At 37.4% G+C, this 20,045-nt stretch overlaps 1 protein-coding gene across 2 annotated transcripts in view; it reads left to right on the plus strand.

Annotated features, from left to right (window-relative positions):
• The window catches only part of ELF1 (E74 like ETS transcription factor 1), a 76,445-nt gene that overhangs the window by 8,991 nt on the left and 47,409 nt on the right, over positions 1–20,045 (plus strand). The window contains exon 1 of one of the 2 annotated variants that reach the window (XM_088139493.1): positions 5,994–6,096. The exons of the other annotated variant lie outside the window; for it this stretch is intronic. The gene's annotated coding sequence lies outside the window, so the exon portion shown is untranslated. Of the gene's footprint in view, positions 1–5,993; positions 6,097–20,045 lie in introns of those variants that run through there. 2 annotated transcript variants of the gene reach the window in all.

Genomic DNA, 20,045 nt, shown 5'->3' on the forward strand with positions numbered 1-20,045 from the left:
GACATCAGTTGGCAAAGCATGATATAAGTGCAGGACAGGAAGAGAACATTAGAAACAAACTCAAACTGCCTCTGCCTTAACTCTCTTGAGTGTAAGAGGCAAAACGCTGTCAAGCTTTCAAGATTCTGTTACTATGGAGTCTGTTTCCTGACATGGCCTGCCTTAAAGAGCTGATACCAAGTGAGATGTGAATCTGCATCTCTTGGATTCTAGTTCAACAGTCCAACTGTCATTTATCTGGGTTAGAACGTAAAGATCTGGAAATCCTTAATGTATAGTGGAACCAAGTCAGTATCCATCTTTGAGCTCTTCTCAGATACTTGCTGGTTTGCTTTTTTTTTACACATATAGGGAAAAGAAGTTGAATTTTATCAGAAGGATCTCAGGGAGCAAGTATTTCCTCTTTTGGTTCCTTTTCTTAGTCTTGGAATCAAGTCATCAACACTCTCCAGCTCAGTTGTTCTCTGTTGTTGATTTTATGTCAAATTATGAATTAGTAATGCAGGCCCAGGCTTGTGTTTCTATCTGTAGCTCATTTCTTATGGCTATCCAGCAGCATCTCTTGGTGTAGAGATAACTCATTTCCATAAGTAGGGCTTAAATGATGCCATTGCTCTTCCCCGAGCCAGCATATATATGAAAATTCTCTTGATTGATTACCATTCTATAACCATGAATATTGCCTATAAATACTCCAAAAGCAACTGTGCTAGAAACGACCAAGCCTTATGAGTGATTTGCATGTAGCAAATCTTGTTTTTTTAAAAAAATCATTTTAAATTAAGGTGAAAATATATTTAGATTTTCAAAGACCTTGAAATTTTTTAAACAAGGTTTTGAAAGGAACATAAGACCAAAAGGGGAGGAGGCACAGAGGGACCTAGTAACACTTTGTATCTGAAGAATGAGATTCTGCATCATATTTATTATCTGTATGCATTGAATAAAAAGGTTAGTACTGTAATATAAACTATTTTTTATGATTACCCACGTATGTCAAGCTTTGGGTAGGCTTGGTAACTAATTATTATTATTTTTTTTAATCAAAATTGCCTAGCTCTCATTTTGACAATTAAAAGATATTTGCTAAAGGTTTTGCTTATGTTTGGTTCTTCAAGTGATATGAGGACACTGTCACTACGAAAACTAGCATAAGTTGTGCACCAGAAGTCATTGTGGCCTTAGGTTATGAGAGGTGTCCCATCCTGTAGCAGGAACTATGGAAAGAGCACTGTGTCACACTCTCTCATGTGCTTTATGTAAATGCACGTTGGCTTCAGTGCCTACCTCAGGAGGAAAAGCTAGGTCAAGTGCAGTGTGAAACTGGGGGACTGCCATGTGCTGGCTCCTATTGCTGGCAACCTGTTTGTGACTCCCTGACATTAATCATTTGTGATTGTTCATTCTAAACATTACATTTCCTCTTTTTCTTCATTGCCCATATTCAGCCTTAAAAATATGAACCCTCCCCATTGAGCTTGCTTAAATGATCTTAAGTTGTTTAGCTGCTTTTTCCTTCTGTTTACCATTTAACAGGTTGAAATATATTTGCTAATGTGGCTACAGCTTGTGTAGTCTGAATATTTGATCAAAGTGTTCTTCAGCCCTATTTCTTATACAAGAGTTCTTTTTAGTCCATTAGTCCAAACTTCTTTGTTTTGTGTTCATGCTCTGAGTATTTGGCTAGGGAATGCATATTTTGATTAAATTCCATATCTTCTCAGATAGGGAGAACCTGTTGGAAAACTTGTAAGGAAAGTAGGTGCTGGTTATAGCCATCCTCCCCAGTCTGGTTTTATGTACTTAATGCAACAGAATTGCATGTGCAAACAAGTTTCCTATTTCTGTTTCTGCATTGTCTATAAACAAACTCAGATTAATTTCTTAGGCTGGGGTGGGGAATCTATGATTCTCAAGATAGCTTTAGAGTTTTAGTATGGAACTATCTTCCATGCATACCCAGTGGTGAAAGGTGCAGACAGTTGTAAGTCAGCAACAGTTGGAGACTACAGGCTATTTGTTCAGACTGCTTAGAAGTATTTTCTAATCCTAGTCTATTCATATTTTTAAATCGTATGTTAAAAACTATGCATCTTAACTTCATGAAGTCATAGGGCTTCCGTGATGAGATTGTTGCTTTTTAACTAGCTTGCTGAGGAATGATCAAGATGCATTCATTTAAAATATTCCCCCAAATATACAGTATTTGTTTTTTATTTTTGTATGCTCACAATATACTTGTACCTTTCCCTTTTGGTTGTTTAGGTACTGTCAAAACCTAAGGAAAATGAATGACTTTTTTATTTTTATAAAATGGTTATAATATCTTTCAAAAATATTTGACATGCCAACGTAGAGGAAATATAAAATCAACTTGTACTCATAAAAGATGTCCTAAGGCAGAGGCAGGCAGCCTTATATTTTCTAAATATTTAGTCTATAACTCTCACAGTTCCTTATCATGCTTACTAGGGCTATGCAAGGGGAAGAGTAGAAATATTCTGATCTGTTATAATTTTGAATCTTATGTCTTTTATATTGCAGAATTATGCATATATTCTAGGTTAAATTGTCTTGGTCTGGCAGTCTTTTTAGATGGTTGTATTTCTGTTTTCTCAGTATACCACTGTAATGTCTCAAAACACTGGTTTGGGTACCAAATTATGCACTACTTTAATAGGGTCCTTGCAACAACTTGGAGGGTACTTCACGTAGCCATTTCTTGAAGGCGTATCCTGTCTGCTTTGAGAACCTTTTGAGGTCATTTGTGCTGGTATCTGCATGCACAGGAGACACTCTCTTGCTGGCAGCAGTTTCAGTGGAAAGGTGTACTGTATAGGTCTACCTATGTAGAGATTACTACAGAAGACCTTGGAAGCTGCTTCTCTCGGTCTTCAAAGAAATGGGGCTGCATCAGTGTTTGAGAACTGCCACTTTTTCGCTGTGCTGCCCTGAGCCAAGTTCTCCATCTGGTGTGCACAGCCCAAACTCTAGTATATTCTGAGTAATACATTTGGACGCAAGTGTAGGTTTTGTATTGCTTCCAGATTAAGATTCAGCTGAAAGCCATTTTATCATTTTTCACTATCAAAATATTATGGGGGAAGGTTAGGCTAAAGACTGGCTTGCTGTTAACACATGATGATAATTAATTAAAAGGTGTGGACCTGATAGCTCTTTACTCTTTTCTTTTAGCAGAAGCAGATGACCATTTGGGGCCCAGGAATCAATTCTGAGAATGCATGGTGGATGCACTCCCAACATAATTGCTATGAGAAACTTGCCCATGCCCAAAATGTGGCCATGGTGTTCATAACAATCACAAAACACCCATTTATCAGAAGGAAAATCAGCTCTCCCAGGATGCTCTCTACTGTCCCAGGGCCATTGGTGTGAATAAATATGTTGTTAGATGCCGGTGCTTTACTGCTTTACTGTAGAGGCGTATGGAAGTGGCCTTGACGAAGGAATGCAGCAGCCATTATAAAACATCAGTTTAGCCCAGAGAGATAGGAGAGGGTGGTGAGGACATTCAAGGTAACCCCACCTTGACTCTCTTTGGTGTAAGAGAGGGAGAGAGAGAAGAACTCTGTCAGGCTTTCATGATTCCGCTGTTATACCCTATCAAAACAGTTTCGTGGTGTCTGTCTCCTGACCTGGCCTGCCTCGAAAGGCTGACATCAGTCCTAAAAGCCTGACATTTGCTTTGTTGCATGTCAGCTTTCTATTTTTTTTTAAAAAAAGATTGTCTGAAGGAAAAAGTGCGATAGGAGCACACACAGTCTCTGGGGAACTCTGTGTTGCCCACTTGAGTTAGGATCTATGCTGAAGGATATTCTTTTACAGAAAGATTTGGGCACAGCTCATCAAGAAACGGATGATTGCATAAGTAGTTCTAACTCTCCTTCCAATAGCATACTTGCAATACAGGTACCATAATATAAACCCCTGTGTTTTAGCCATGTTGACACACTTCTCAGGGCTTGTTTTGGGTTTTTCAGGGTATAGCTCAAAACACTTTGGAAACCAGCAAAACTGGTTTGATTGAATCCATGCACAGTAAAGAGTTCTGTAGTTCAGCTTCCAGTTCTTTGAAATGTATTTTCTTTAGATTCATCTCTGATCATATTCCGGGGCGGGGGAATTCAGGAAAGGGTTGGAGGAAGACTCTTGTGGTCACTGTTTTAGCTTTTGGCTGCAGCTATTACAAAGGATGGGGATGAGGTTTTTCGGAGTAAAACTCTTGCAATTGTGCCCTTTTTTTTTTTTTTTTTTGCTGACCTACTTAAAATTCTTTATTTTTCTGTCATTAATTGTGATAGCTAATGCAATCCTAGCAATCAAGAGGCCAAATTACAAACCAAGGCATGTTTGTTTTGCTGTAAACCCATTACGCCACATAGATTTGCTTATCTATCTTCAGTATGGATTTATGGTTGTTACTGATACTGCAGTAAAATTATGGATTAATCCTTTTCCCAAACTTGTAGCACAGGGATCAGAAACATACGGTTTTCCACTCCCAGCAGCCCAGTCAGCAGGTCTAATGGTAAGGAATCCTGGAAATTGAATTTCAGAAATTTATGGAAGGAAACATTTTTCCTATGTCTCCTGGAAAGCTTTTTAAACTTACATTTCTGCTATGTATAATGTGGATTATTCCATACATACGCAAATGTCCATGCATATTGAAATAAGGTGACTGGAATTGCTTAGGGTATATTTTCAAAAAAAGTGCTGTTCTTTGAAATGGAGCAAAATGTTTTCTTGAAAAAAAGAAATCATACAGTACTCTGCCATTCTTTTGTTTTCTTTCTTTCATTGCGCCATTTGTGGACATGGTTGCATTGCTGCTTTATTACCTTCAGCACCTGCCTTCAGGTTTATGGGGTTATTTTCCTTGAGCTTACCTTGTGGAGATAGGAGTGATTATGTTTTGGTTGATTGGAGGCAGGCATTTGATGCTATGGGACATGCACATGTTCACTGGCAGGTTCAAGCCATGGTGTGCTGCAGATGAAGCCCAGATTGGGTGGGCGAGCAGAAGCAGAGGCATTGGTTATGCGCTTGACTTTTATTTTTTTAAGCCGCTCCTGGTGTGTACTGTCAACTGTCGGTTTCCTGAGGATATGCCTAATTGTGCAGCATGCTGGTTCTGGGCCGGGCGCCATGGCTACCTGCCTTTAGTCATTTGGACCATCTTCTGACCTGACTTAGCAGCTCCTTTTCGGCGTGTGTCTGCTTCTTTGCTAGTCCTAATTAGGGTAATAATCTGTGACTTCTGATTGCTGTTTCGGGCAGGATGATTTTTCTCTGCCCCAAGTTCCTTTCTTGAATGGTTGCTTCTCAAAATATTTCTTAAAGACAGTTGTCTTGCAAAGGGAGAAGTACCTTTGTCTCTTGAATCCAAAGAGAGGGGACTAGAAAGGGAAATTTCTAAAAAAAAAAAAAAAGGCAATTCTGTTACAAAGATAGGACAGTAAAAGAACCTCCCCCCCACCCCTTTCCTAGTTTTTTTTAGCAAGGTCTGGCATGTGTAAAAGAATTACTAGCCTAACCCCCCCCCCAATCATGGTTTTGTTTAATTGAAGTGAATAGTATTCAAATTCATTTTAACCCAGTTTAAAAAAAATAGTTAAACTGGTTTGGAGTATACAGGGTTTGCTGATTGATCATTAACCTTTCTAAACATTGAATTACTTCATATATCTAGCAAGGAGAGTGCAGGATCTGACAGAGCAGCGCACGTTCTCCTGGTCTTTTTTTGCCCAGTTGTTGAGTGTGCTGCCTGTGTGTTCCACTTTGTTTAGCAATTGTTCGGCCTTTGCTCTTGCTAGCTAAGGTGTGGCTGACTGATTAAGGTTGTTCTCCCTTTTCCCTCTTACCTGAAGATTTGCATGTTTGACCTGGCGGAGTAATTGGGCCCACGGCAACCTGGGCGTGCCTCTATGAGAAACACTTAGTTTCATGTATGACTCATAAGCTGTAGCACAGGCACCACTTCCCCAATCTACAGTAGCCATTTTAACTGCACAAAACTGCTGGATTTCTAGGTATTGTCTAGCTTTTGGGACCCCACAAGCTACGTAGATCAAGGTAATTTTGATTGACTTGATGTAGTAAAATCTCTGTAACTTCTGTTGATTGATTCTAGTAGAGGATTATGTACATGCCGAGTTAAAAAAAAAAAAAACCAGACACGGGTGTGTGCTTTTGACTCGGTTAATAAATGAAACTGTGTCCCAGGCTTAGTTGCATTTAACAAACAATATGGAACAGAGAATGTTTTCTAGAGCATATTACATTCATTTTTAAAAAAAAATTTCCCCCACCCAAAACATTTTGTTTAGGAGAGTCAAGAGAGAAAAAACTAAAACTTTTTTTTTTTTAGCTCAGTTGATTCTGATTAAAAATGAAAACAAGTTTAAGAGGATTGTCAGCCTGACTAATTACCGATAACTGAAACATTAATCTGTATTAGACTTTTGAATGAGAAGAAGAAACACAGATAAGTGGAATAAAGTCAGCACTATGGAATATAAATAGATGCATTTTAGGTATAAGCTTTCCTTCTAAAGTGAATATAAGGTGTGTTCCTTGCATGTTGCATTTTTGACGTGTGGAATAGATGGGCCTGTTAAAATGCTTCAGCTGACGTATTGGTAAAATATTTAGCTTATTCACTTGAGAATGTGCCTCTTTCTGCCAAGCATGTTTTCTACAATTCTTTGTTGTTCATTGTGATTGACTTACTCCGTATGGCTGATTTTGCTTAGTATGGGCTATGACATCCTGCTAGACTTACTGAATTGGGGAGTTTTTGTGGGGATAGTTGCCAAAGGTTTGGGTTGTGACTCATTTGTCAAAAGCTGCATGAAAGAATCTGTTTTTTGGGGGAAACAGTGAGGAGAAGGGGCTTGAAACATATATGTCTCATGATTTCAACTTGCCAAAACATGTTCCCTAAATCAGCTTTCGCCAACCTGGTGCCCTCCTGATCTAGGATTACACCCTACATTACATTAATCTAGTAATTGGCCATGCTGCCAAAGATGGGATCTCTAATCCATTATATTTGAAGGATGCTAGATTGAGGAAGATTGTGATCAAGGATTTTAGATGGTTTACTGCCCCGTTATTTGGGCAACATTTGTTGTTTCTTTAACTGCAAATTTGTCTGAGAAAGATTGGCCTTTAATTTAATTTTCTAATGAAAACAAAACTTGCTCAACTTTTATTAAAACTGAGTGGGATTTCTCAAAACAGAGGTTGTACTGCCAAGGAATAGCTGGCAGTAATGTCAGCATACGTGTAAATACATTGGCATTGCTCACTGTACTGTTAGAGCTATTTACAATTATTATCCCATTCTAAGCCTGAAAGAAGTGCCAAACTAGAGTGCATTTCTCTGCCTTAGTTAATGCTATTGTTTTGTTTCAGGGTTTTTTTTTTTTTAACTAAGGTTTTCAGCAGCTTTTTCAGTGTTTAATATTTTAAGTAGTAGCATTTCCTAGCTTTAGGAGCTTGGATAGAAAATAATAGGAGCTTTCCTATTTAATTTTTAAAAATTAACTATTGAAGTCCACAATTACGCATAGGACTGAAAAATGTATAGCTATTAACCAGTTTTATTAGATGGCTATTTAACAGCAGATTATCATCTCTTGAGAATGATGAGATTTTATAAACAATCCGGGACAGTGTGTATAGTTAAATGGGGAAAAAGTCTGGTGGAGGATGGAGGCTGCTGGGGCATGTCAAAAGTATCTTGTTTTGCATTCCTGATGCTTAATGATGAATTGAATGTCATATCGAAGTTCTGTGATTGCTTTCTGCTGCTCCTGAAGTAAATAAACGGAGGCCAGATCTGATTGTGATGCTGAATATATTTGACTCTTGTCTTTTAGTGCCATTTTGTTGGTTCAGCATTCTGGGAATATGGAAAGTTTAACAGATAATCATCCTGGTTACCTCCATGACAATCCAAGTTTTGTTCAATTTAGGGCAGAGTAACTTTTATTTAGAGTAAGTTATAATGCGATTAATGCATGCATTTATTTCAGTCTGAATTAGTTCTATCATTTGTAATTGTTTTCTGAGACCATACGGTTTGCTTAATGATTTATTGGTGGGCCCAATAAAGACTTAGAAGCTGATACCTTATGTTAGTGTTGATGTTAATATGTCCATTATAAAATCTTCTCAATCCGGTTATACACACTGGAGTTGTGGTATCACTGTTTCATTTTCTGAACAAAATAATACCTTAATTCCAAACTGTTGAAAATATTTAATAGAAATGGTAGTGCCCTTTTTTTTTTGCCCCAGGACACAACAACCCAGATTCTTGCTGCTTTTTGAGGGCTTGCTAGGGGGTCCTTTGAGTGAACTATTAGAATCTTTTAGATACTATATTGAAACTAAAATATTGGGAACTGAATAAAATAGGCTCTATACAACAATGCCATGAATGTTATTAGTTAGAGTTGGTTAGAGATGATACATTGATTTCCCAGGTGACTTTTACAGACCTATTTACATTTTTAAAAAAATGACAATAAATCTATATAAATATTTTAAAAATGTATATACTAATGTTCATTCTACAGTAAAAGAAAATGTAGTACAATGAAGCAGCATTTAAACCAAACAGGAACATTAATAAGCTTTAAAATTATGATACAACTGATGAACTACAAAATAAAAACCTAACAAAACCAATAATCTTAGAGTAGCTTTGTGTTCATGATCGAGGGGTACCTCTTATATAATACCAGGGTTTAGATGGTAGATCACCAGACCTTTTCTATCTCCTCTTTCCAAAAAGCATGAAAGTCCTTGAATTATTTTTATAATATGTTGTCATTATATAGGATGGATATAGGCATAATTTTTGTGAGCAGCCAAAGTAATACTGAATGTCCACATGATTAGTGGTCATCCTACTTTTATAGAGACAGGAATTCATACACTGTCAAACAAATCCACATAGTCAGAACAAAAATATGCAGATTGGTTGTAGAGATGTCAAGTTCAGTGCATTTAAACTGTTCCTGTTGTTCAGAATCTTACATTTATAGTTTTGGTCAAGTCTTCTTTTCCCCTTCCTTCAATTTTATGGGGAATGTAACAATGACAGGAAGAAAGATAATAGTAAATGCTGAACATTACATAAGCACTTTATGAAGAGTGTGGTGAACTCAAATATTGCTGTATAATCACAAGAAGTTAGTAGCTATGTGTGGGACAAAAAATAAAACAAGTGAGATTCTTGGGCACCTATGCTGAATGCTGTTGGCTGAATTTGAAAACAGAAATTTGGAAAATCTTTGCAAATGATTCTATTTGCAACCTCCAGAGTATTTGGAATTTGGGATTGTAAAATATAGCCAAAATTCTAGTTCAAGAAGTGTATAAAGCCTTCTTTATGGACAGCAGATTTGTAAAGTAAGATGTGTGGTGCTTTGAGTTAGATCCTATGAAGTAAGAACTAGCAGGCCTCTGAATAGTTTCAGTTCCTTTAACAGTACATTTCTTCTTTTTTCCCCACCACAATTTGCAGAAGTGGCTTTTAGATGTTGAAAGCTTTTCAGCTCGTTGTGTATGTACAGAAATATATGGTTTCTTTAGGTATCTTCCTCTCTCCCCCAATATGTCAACCTTGGTTACCTAGCTTTATGCTAGATATTTATTTTGAAAACTCCTGGATTTGATGAAAGGGGAAAGCATACTTGCTAAGCCATAGGCTGTTTAAGATGGGGAGGTCAACTTTGCACCAGTGCTTGGTTTTACAACATCTGTTTGAAATATATGTATTAGTGCCCAGAGAGCCCTGTATATAGCATTTATTGGCTTTAAAATCACCTTTGCTTGCTAGACAGCAATTGTGGAATAAATTGGAGGCTTCATCTGTTGATAGGCACCTACTGGCAGTCATCAGAATATTGCATAATAATACATATATCCAAATGAAGCTTGACCATTCAGGTCAGCTTTTTGCCATGGTGCCTACCTACATAGGTGTCAAACAAGACTGTGTTTTAGCTCCTCTGCTGTTTAATTTCTACATCAACAATATGGTGGAAAAACTCACAGCTCTAGAACATCACTCCCCAAGTACCTGCTGTGTTATTTTTATACGCAGATGATGCAGCCATTATCTCAACTTTATCCATTGGACTGAAGAGACCATTAAGAGCAATTGCCTCTTATTTTACAGATAATGATCTGGTTATCAGCTATCAAAAACAAAAAATATGGTATTTTCAAAGAGACCTGTTAGATGTAAGCATAGATGGCAAATTAATGGGAACACCATTGAACTGGTTTAGACCTTCGGCTATATTGGAATTGTTTTCTAAACTATAGGCTTCAGGAGGGCCCAAATTCAATCTTTAAAATATAAGGTTAAAAGGATTGTAGCTATCATCTTAAGGTTCTTCTGTAAAAAAAGAAATATTTATATACCAGATGGATTAAAAATGTTTGAGGCCGGCATAATTGCAGAATTATCTTACGGCTCCAAAGAGGTGCCTATAAAGACATAAAGCCATTAGAAGCCATTCAGTCAAGTTTCTTAAGGGACACATTCCTGATGCATCCCAAACTTAATCCTTCAGGGTGAGGCTGATTAGCATTAATTAAAACTCAAGCACAGATAGCACATGCTAGCTATTGGCTTAAATTAATTTTCAATCCAAGCAGTTTGGCTGTTTTGACCTTCCAAGATTATTTTAATCTTTATGGTGGAAATCACTTTGTTACACCTTAAGGTACTGTCATCTCTCTCCAAATGCACTGGTCTTTTTGGGCTTTGAACACACCAAATCATTCTTCAAGTAACATGCCATAGATTGACCTTCAAAATTATTTTAGCCATGCTCCATCTTGCTTTGTCCCAGTGAGACCAGTGTTGGTCCTGCCCATTATTTGTTTAACACTGAACCCAAAAATACCAGAAGATTTTTTTACACTGGCCTGTTGTAACACCCTTCCATCTCCTCTTGTAGGGCAGTTCCTAAACAGCAGTGTCTCTATCCATGTGTGGGGTAGAAGTTGTGGGTCATATATTGCTGACTGTCTCTTTTATAGAGACATTAAGGCTGTATAAATTTCCCCATTTATAACAAGATACTTCAGCAGGGACAAGAACAACTACTAGTACTCAATCTCCTAGTAGCTAATCAGGAGTTGGAGATCTTAGATTAATCAAATTTTGTAAATTGGCTATGATGGAATGCAAACAACTGCTTCAAGAGGAATGAGCTGATCATTTTATTTTACTCATGTTAATAGAATAAAATTTTGTATGTATTTTGGTATACCATTTTACACAGATTATGCTTTGTTTTTGATATATCTATTTCACTGTTATCTTACTTTTTAAGTTGTTCTGGTCTAAGACCTAAACTAAACTAAACTAAACTAAACTAAACTAAACTAAACTAAACTAAACTAAACTAAACTAAACTAAACTACTGTTTTTCTAAAGCTTGTAGCGAGAGCCAATTTGGTGTACTGGTTAAAAGCACCAGATTAGAAACTTGGAGACCATGAGTTCCAGTCCTGCCTTAGGCATGAAGCCAACTGGGTGACTTTGGATCAGTCGCCCTCTGTCAGCAATAGGAAGAAGGAGGCAATGGCAAACCACTTCTGAAAAATGTTGCTAAGAAAACTGGATGGGCTTGTCTGTGTAAGTGCCAGGAGTCAAGACTGACTTGAAGGTATAAAGTTTTGTCTATTTGAACTGTTTTGTAGCTGTTGTGAAGAAAAGATGCAGCAATGAAGGCAGGAAACACTTGTCACTTACGCTTCATAGCTGTATGCCTGCTTCCTGTCAGTTAGACCACTAGAAGTGGAATAGATGAATCAAGATACTGTGCCACCTTAATTTTTTTTGTATTGGCCACTGTATAACAGTGCTCTAAAGAAGAAAAATATGTTGATATTGAACATCTTTTCTTTCAATTTTATGTTTAAAACATTGTGCTCCTTAGGACCAAACTGTAGTCATTAGAAGGAGGATGTTTCCAAAGCTGAAAAATAGCTACAGAAGCCATGCAGATGATAATTCATTTTCTTAGGTTTAGATGGAAATCAGTTTTTTGTATGTGTGTGTTAAAATATTTCAGGATTGGATGAAAACTTTTGTCTGTAATTCCATATCTGTCATAAACAACAAGACATGTAAAACTGCACGCTGAATGTGCCAATGTGATTATATCACCATTACGTCTCCTTCCTTGTTTGCTTCCCAACTTCATCATTCGCTTGCTTCTTCTTCTGTTTGGTATGAAGCGAAATGTTGCTTGCTGCAGCAGACACAAAAGGATGATGAATCAAGGGTCTAGAAAGGGAAAAGGAAAAAAAAAAGAAAGGGAAGAAAAAGAAAGGGGGAAAAAGTCCTACTTTCCTTACCTCCTTGTTCAGAGTGAGACAGAAAGGATCTCCAGTTCTTTGGACTATCTTGTTTCACTAGAGAAATGTGCAAGTTCTTGATTTTTTTCTGAAACTGAACTGCACTATTGGTTATGAATATTTTTTCTGAGCCCTAGATAAATACCTAAATGCAAAGCTCTTTGCAATGATCTACTAGCTAATTTTTTGTAGTGTTAAATAATTCTGCTATTTGACATTTACAGTAGCTTAAAAAGCCTTAATAGGCCTTGTACTATTATGAGATTGTCAAGTATTCATTGCTGTAAATTTAAATTAAAGAACATAATTCTTTCAATGAACTAAATTAATCTTAAAATTGAGCTCAATCTTTTTCTAATATAATATGGAAGTGGGATTGCCATTGCCTTCTTCTGGCACATTTCTTCAGCTTTCCAGTCTAGCCTATAGCTTTGGATTTTCTAGGTGATTCTCCATCTAAAACTGGAGCTGACACACACACACACACACACACACACACACACAGACATAAATTACAGGTGTTTATTACCTTGGTTGAAGCAAGCACATTATTGATTGAGTCCAAAATCAGTGTTACTTTTCTTCCATATATCAAGGCCGTGGACAAGAATAAGATTGTAGTGTCAATCACAGGTAGTTCTTGGTTAACTACAGTAACTGGGACTGGGAATTCCGTTGCTAAGTGATATGGTCGTAAACCATGACATCACATGACCGTGCTGACTTACGATGGCAGTTCCAGTTGCAGTCATTAGGGGAGTCCCACATGGTCACTAGGCACAATGTCACATGCTCACCATTTGTGATCTCCTGCTGTCTTCTCCATTGACTTTGCTTGTCAGAAGCTGGCAGTGAAGGTCACAAATGGCAATCACATGACCATCAGATGCTGCAACCATCATCGCCAAGTACCCGAATCGCAATCACGTGGCCGTGGGGATGCGGCAATCTTCGAGAACCAGCCGTTAGCCTCATTGTTCAGTGCTGTCATAACTTCAAATGGTTGCTGAATGAATGGTCGTTAACTGAGGACTACCTGCCTGTTTTTTTCCCCCAACACAGTATGTTTTTCTTGCTTTAAAACTTCCAATTGGTGGTTTGGTGCTAATTTGGATGATGGGCTCAGTATTCTCTATGGTGAGCTACCATAACAGCAAGCCAAGGTACTCCAAGATAATGAAATACATTTAAGCAAGTGGTACTACCTTGAACCAGTCATACTTAAAAAGAGTTCAGATATGACTGAGGCCTTGTATGTCATTGAGAGAAATGTCTTTATTTTGTATTGTCACAACCTTGAGGGGTTTTATGTTATTAGAGATGGAGAATTGCTGTATTGTACTTTAGTTTGTTTTCCATTTTAAATTTACCAAGTAGGATAAAGGATAAGACATATTTGCTTTGCCTTCTTCCTCCTTTTACTCTAAGAATTAAAGTGTTGAGATGAGACACTGATTCCTTTTTTAAAACCTGTCTGGTAGACAGTGAAGGTCATAAACTAGCTCTTCCTGTTTGTAGTCTGGATCTTGAACTGTATTTCCAGAATCTTTAGCCTATACTCAGGTGTTTAGTTTTATGAGTTTCTAAAACTACTGTTTCAGTAGGATCTAAATGCAGTTTTAAGATGAGCACTACAATTTTATATCCACTTTTTGTTTTTATTCTAGGGAATCAGGTAGCATATAAGATTGTGTAACCAAAAAATATATCTTTTTATTTTGCTCTAGGCTTGAATCATAAAAACATTGTTGCATTTTTACAATTCTAAACATTATCATAGCAAGTAAAAATGCCAAGACAGATATTATAGAGAATGAGAAGGGAGAAAAATCCAATATTTACTTCTGGGCAATATTTTTTATTAGGATCAGCCAAAATATCACAAATGAGTTTGTGGCATAAGCTTTTGATTTCTCTGCAATCCTTCATCAGGCAAGGCGGGGGGTGAGGAAGACAAAGAAAAGTGCAAAAATTACACCAGGTGATATAGCCATAAAGCATTCATGTAGAACCTGTCTCAAGATGCAACTTGAGGATTAATGTGTTAGTCAGTAGCTGGTGCTACAGGTATTATTTTTACATTCTGGGACAAAAAAGCAATAAACTACTCTTATCCCCTCTCTCATTCTGAAAATACAAAACCAGCTGTCTCCTGTCATGGCTGAAGCACGTAAGTTCCCAGTCTGTCAAGAGAGCAGAAGTAAATCAAAACATGAAAGTCTTTATATTAGTTACATTAAGGTTTCATTTTAAACAGTTATGATGATCTTTGGCCAGTTTGGTGGTGGGTGAAGTAGGAAGAATAGATAATAAGTTCCATTAATTTCATATATTTAGGTGTGAAATGCATACTTTATATAAGAAAGATTTCTTGGTAGTGAGTTGAAAATGAACAGACTCATTATTAAAATGTTGCCCTTGGGAACACACTTGATGGCTGATCTCCAAAACTAATGGAACCTAACCTTGAGTGACTGCTATTTCTACTTTCCTCTTGTTAAAATATTGCCTGGGTTCTCTACTGGGGCCCAGGAATGCAGAAAGTCCATGTCAGTTCCAAAGCACTGTGCAAATCTCATACTGAATTTAACTGAAGAGCAAACAAGAGCAAACTCCAGTACATTGCGTGATGGGAGGAGCTGGGGGTTATATCAAAAAGGGAACTTCCTAAAACAATAACAGCAAAGGGAGTTTCCTAGAAGAGACTCTGGTTGAAAAAAATAGCAAAAGAGATTCTCTGGTTTTGGATAATTTAATTTTATCTTAGTAAGGGAATGCATTAGCTTCTTGTATAAGGAGCAACCTCTTTCCTCATTCTTAGCTTTTCAGTTCATGACATAGTTGACTTTCTATTATGGCCAAATCAGGATTTTTGTATAAGAGTTTTCAAATGTATCATCACTGTATAGTGGCTTCATGTTCTAGCTAGTTTAGAATCCATTAACCATCACTTTCAAATTCAAACTTAGCAAAATGTCTTGCTTTCTGATCAGATTTGTTGACAAGGATTGGCATAATTTTTGCTTCCTGTAACTGTTGAAATTAGGTGCAGCATACTAAAAGATTACATATTATTCATTGAAAATGAGGCACATTGTAAGTAGGAGAACATTTTAATAGTATTTTATGTATGAAGGAGTCCAGTTGAAAGGGGTTAAATATGAAGCAACAAGTATAGACATATCTAGGTATGTAATAGTTTGTTTTTACAAGAGTTAGATGTCTTGGCTGCTTGCATTTTGACATTAGGGTAGGACAGAATAATTCCTGAAAGAAAATAGACAGCAATGTATGAGAACTGGAATTTCAAGTCTAACTGAATTGTATCAGCTGCTCTAGTAGGGATGTGATAGTTCATGTTGATCCTTGTTGATAGCAAATGGAAGGGAGAAAGTATGAATCTGTATTCATATTTAGAGTTGTATAATGGTAATTAAATATGGACAACTTACAGAATTTGTTATTGGTCATACGTCAGGCACTCCTTCAGAATAATACAGTAGGTTTTTATACCCTGAATTTGAGATTCATGTGCTGCATCAAGGGTTTTGGAGACTCTGTTCAGTTTATGTGTTACTATTTTACTTGTCTTTTCAGTGAATGAAGCACATTCTGAATGTTTGTCAGTACGCTGGGTATATATCTGAGTTGGTGGGATATGGGTGATGGTATGTTGGCTTGCAAATTTGTCTCTAGATTAAAAATCCTAACTTGTATAAGATAGCATGAGCATGGTGGAGATAAGACTGGACTTTGGCTATGCTGGTGGTATACTGGCCCAAATGTGCCAAACCTGACTACTGTAGTACTTTCCTTACTCTTATTTATTTATGTGTTCAGTTTATATGGCTGCCCATATCTGCATGTGGCACAGATATGACCAATTTATCCTTCCTCTAGCTTGCTTAATTGAACAAAGCTGTGATAGATGGTAGAGGTCAGTATCTATGGGCCATTTGGTGATGACTGTGGTACATAGAAGACTGTAACTGGGAATATAAGAGGGTAAGCAGCTTAAATGAACAAATTGAATGAAAAGAAAAGGAGAAAATAATAGATATATTGTTTGTGAAACTAAAAGGGTGGGAATTTAATATATCTTTCTGAATGAATGTAGTCCAGTTTCTGGAGTGAAGTTGATGCATACAGATACAGTAGTGAAGATACAGGTTTAATTGTGAAAGAAAAGGCTAAACTGTATGTCAAAATATATAAATTGGTATCACCCTGATTGCTGTGGGTGCTTATAAAGTAGGAATCCATAAGTTGGTGATAGTTGTATGTTATGGTCCAGTGAATGGTGATAAAGGAAGAATGGAATGGAATGGAAAAAATTGTGTTACATTCTGAATGAAGGTGATCTAAAAGAAAAATGTTTATGCTAGTTGACATGAATAGGTGGTTGGGAATGAAATATGAAAATGCCCCCCCTCCAAAAATGGGCAACTTAGAGACCCAAGGATAAATGACTATGGTGACTGTTTGGTAAATATCTCCTTAGAAAATATTTTGTTTGTTTCAAATACTTGGTTTAAGTATAAGCCTACTCATACTTGCACATAACAAAAAATATAAATTTAAATATATCAAATAAAAATTTAGAACTATGATTGATGATATTGTTTAGATGAAATTTGGACAGAATTAATGAAGGATACAAGGGTGATGAGAGGTTCTACATGTGGGAACTCTACTTTTCAGTTTTTCAAGAGTAGATCTTGGGGGGAAAACATTGAAAAAGCAGAAAAGGCCAGAAGTGGAAGAAAGTAAGAATCTTATATGAAAAAATATTAGATTAATTTCCCACTAGAAGGAATGGAAAATGGGTGTAAGGAAAGAGGATGTGGAAGCTGCTTGTAACAGAATGGGGAGAAAAAAAACATCACGGAGTGTCATAGCAGTCTTTGGAGTTATGCTAATGGGAAGTATGAAGAAAGATGCTTTATAGAATGATGAAGTGGAGGTAGCTGTGGATCAGAAAAATGCATATAAGAGAAATGTTACTGTAAAAAGATGAGAACGATATTGGATAATGTGCATAGAAAGAAAAAGAATGTAGTCAGAGAAAGTCATGATTAAAATGAAAAGAGTTGGAAATAATGCAGAACCATTTTGATGGAAATAAGAATTGTTTTAAAAATGGTTGAAGAGGACTGACTGGAACTAAAAATAAAAGGGATGACATGATTTGGGATGTAATCGAAATGAGAGAGTGTTGAAAGGAGTTTTTAGAGATTTGTAAAGTGATACGTTATATGTGATATGATAGTGATATGTTGGTATCTAAGAAGAAATAGATAAAGAATAATGCTGACAATGTTAAATGTTACAGCTGTAGGAATAGCTGGTGTAACTGGAAAATGTTAGAATATGGGTGTGGTTTGTTTATGGAATTATTTTGCAACTTATTTAATGCTTGTGTGAAGATTGAAGTGCCTGACAATTGGAAGAATGCTGTTATAGTTGCCCTAAAAGGGAAAGGTAGCAAGATTGAATGCAAAAAATATAGAGGATTATGTTAAATCTACCTAGGATAGGTACACAAAGTGACAATAAGCAAAATTTGGGAAGAGCAATGATTTTATGTAGCAGAGGGTGTTCAGGCCAGAAATTTTATTATACATTTGTTGATGAAGAGAAAGCATACAATAAGCATGGGTTATTTATATGGGTTTAATTATAGAATGTTTTGTGTGAATATGGAGTTGAAAGTTGGTTGCTGAATGCATTGAAGGTGGTACATTCATATGTAAGGCATGAATAGAATATATAGGGAATGGTTCAACATGAAGTATGAAGTAGAATAAGGATGTGTGATCTCCCTTGATTAAATACAGGTGAAACTCGAAAAATTAGAATATCGTGCACGTGTTCATTTATGTCAGTAAGGCAACTCACAAGGTAAAACCAATATATGAGATAGACGCATTACATGCAAAGCGAGATATGTCAAGCCTTACTTTGGTATAATTGTGATGATTATGGCGTACAGCTTATGAAAACCCCAAATTCACAATCTCAGAAAATTAGAATATTACATGACATCAATAACACAAGGATTGGAAATAGAACAAAGTATTCTATCAGACCTCTGCAAAGTATAAGCATGCATATGTACTCAGTACTTGGTTTGGGCCCCTTTTGCAGCAATGACTGCCGCAATGCGGCGTGGCATGGATGCTATCAGCCTGTGGCACTGCTGAGGTGTTATGGAAGACCAGGATGCTTCAATAGCGGCCTTCAGCTCCGCTGCATTGTTCGGTCTCATGTCCCTCATCTTTCTCTTGGCAATGCCCCATAGATTCTCTATGGGGTTCAGGTCAGGCAAGTTTGCTGGCCAATCAAGCATAGTAATCCCATGGTCATTGAACCAGGTTTTGGTACTTTTGGCAGTGTGGGCAGGTGCCAAGTCCTGCTGGAAAATGAAGTCAGCATCCCCATAAAGTTTGTCTGCGGAAGGAAGCATGAAGTGCTCCAAAATCTCCTGGTAGATGGCTGCGTTGACCCTGGACCTAATGAAGCACAGTGGACCAACACCAGCAGATGACATGGCTCCCCAAATCAACACAGACTGGAAACTTCACACTGGACTTCAAGCGTTGTGCATTGTGTGCCTCTCCATTCTTCCTCCAGACTCTGGGTCCTTGGTTCCCAAATGAGATGCAAAAGTTGCTCTCATCAGAAAAGAGGACTTTGGACCACTGGGCAACAGACCAGTTCTTTTTTTCTGTAGCCCAGGTAAGACGCTTCTGACGTTGTTTGTTGTTCAGGAGCGGCTTGACAAGAGGAATATGACATTTGAAGCCCATGTCCAGGATCCATCTGTGTGTGGTGGCTCTTGATGCACTAACTCCAGCCTCAGTCCACTCCTTGTGAAAGTCCCCAACACTTTTGAATGGCCTTTTCCTGACAATCCTCTCCAGGCTGCGGTCATCCCTGCTGCTTGTGCACCTTTTTCTACCACACTTTTCCCTTCCACATAACCTTCTATTGATGTGCTTTGATACCGTACTTTGGGAACATCCAACTTCTTTTGCAATTACCTTTTGGGGCTTTCCCTCCTTATGGAGGGTGTCAATGATGGTTTTCTGCACAACTGTCAGGTCAGCAGTCTTTCCCATGCTTGTGATTCCTACTGAACCAGCCTGAGAGACCATTAAAGGCTCAGGAAGCCTTTGCAGGTGTTATGGATTCATTAGCTGATTAGAGTGGGACACTTTGAGCCTAGAATATTGAACCTTTTCACACTATTCTAATTTTCTGAGATTGTGAATTTGGGGTTTTCATAAGCTGTACGCCATAATCATCACAATTATACCAAAGTAAGGATTGACATATCTCGCTTTGCATGTAATGCGTCTATCTCATATATTGGTTTCACCTTGTGAGTTGTCTTACTGACATAAATGAACATTTGCACGATATTCTAATTTTTCAAGTTTCACCTGTACTTCGCTATCTACAGTCAGGTCCAGAAATATTGGGACATCGACACAATTCTAACATCTTTGGCTCTATACACCACCACAATGGATTTGGAATGAAACAAACACAATGTGCGTTAACTGCAGACTGTCAGCTTTAATTTGAGGGTATGTACATCCAACTCAGGTGAACGGTGTAGGAAT

The sequence above is a fragment of the Python bivittatus genome, unplaced genomic scaffold (genome assembly GCF_059951505.1).
Source record: "Python bivittatus isolate LINGU-HERP-01145 unplaced genomic scaffold, Pbiv_v1 ctg000210_np1212, whole genome shotgun sequence".
NCBI lineage: Eukaryota > Metazoa > Chordata > Lepidosauria > Squamata > Pythonidae > Python > Python bivittatus.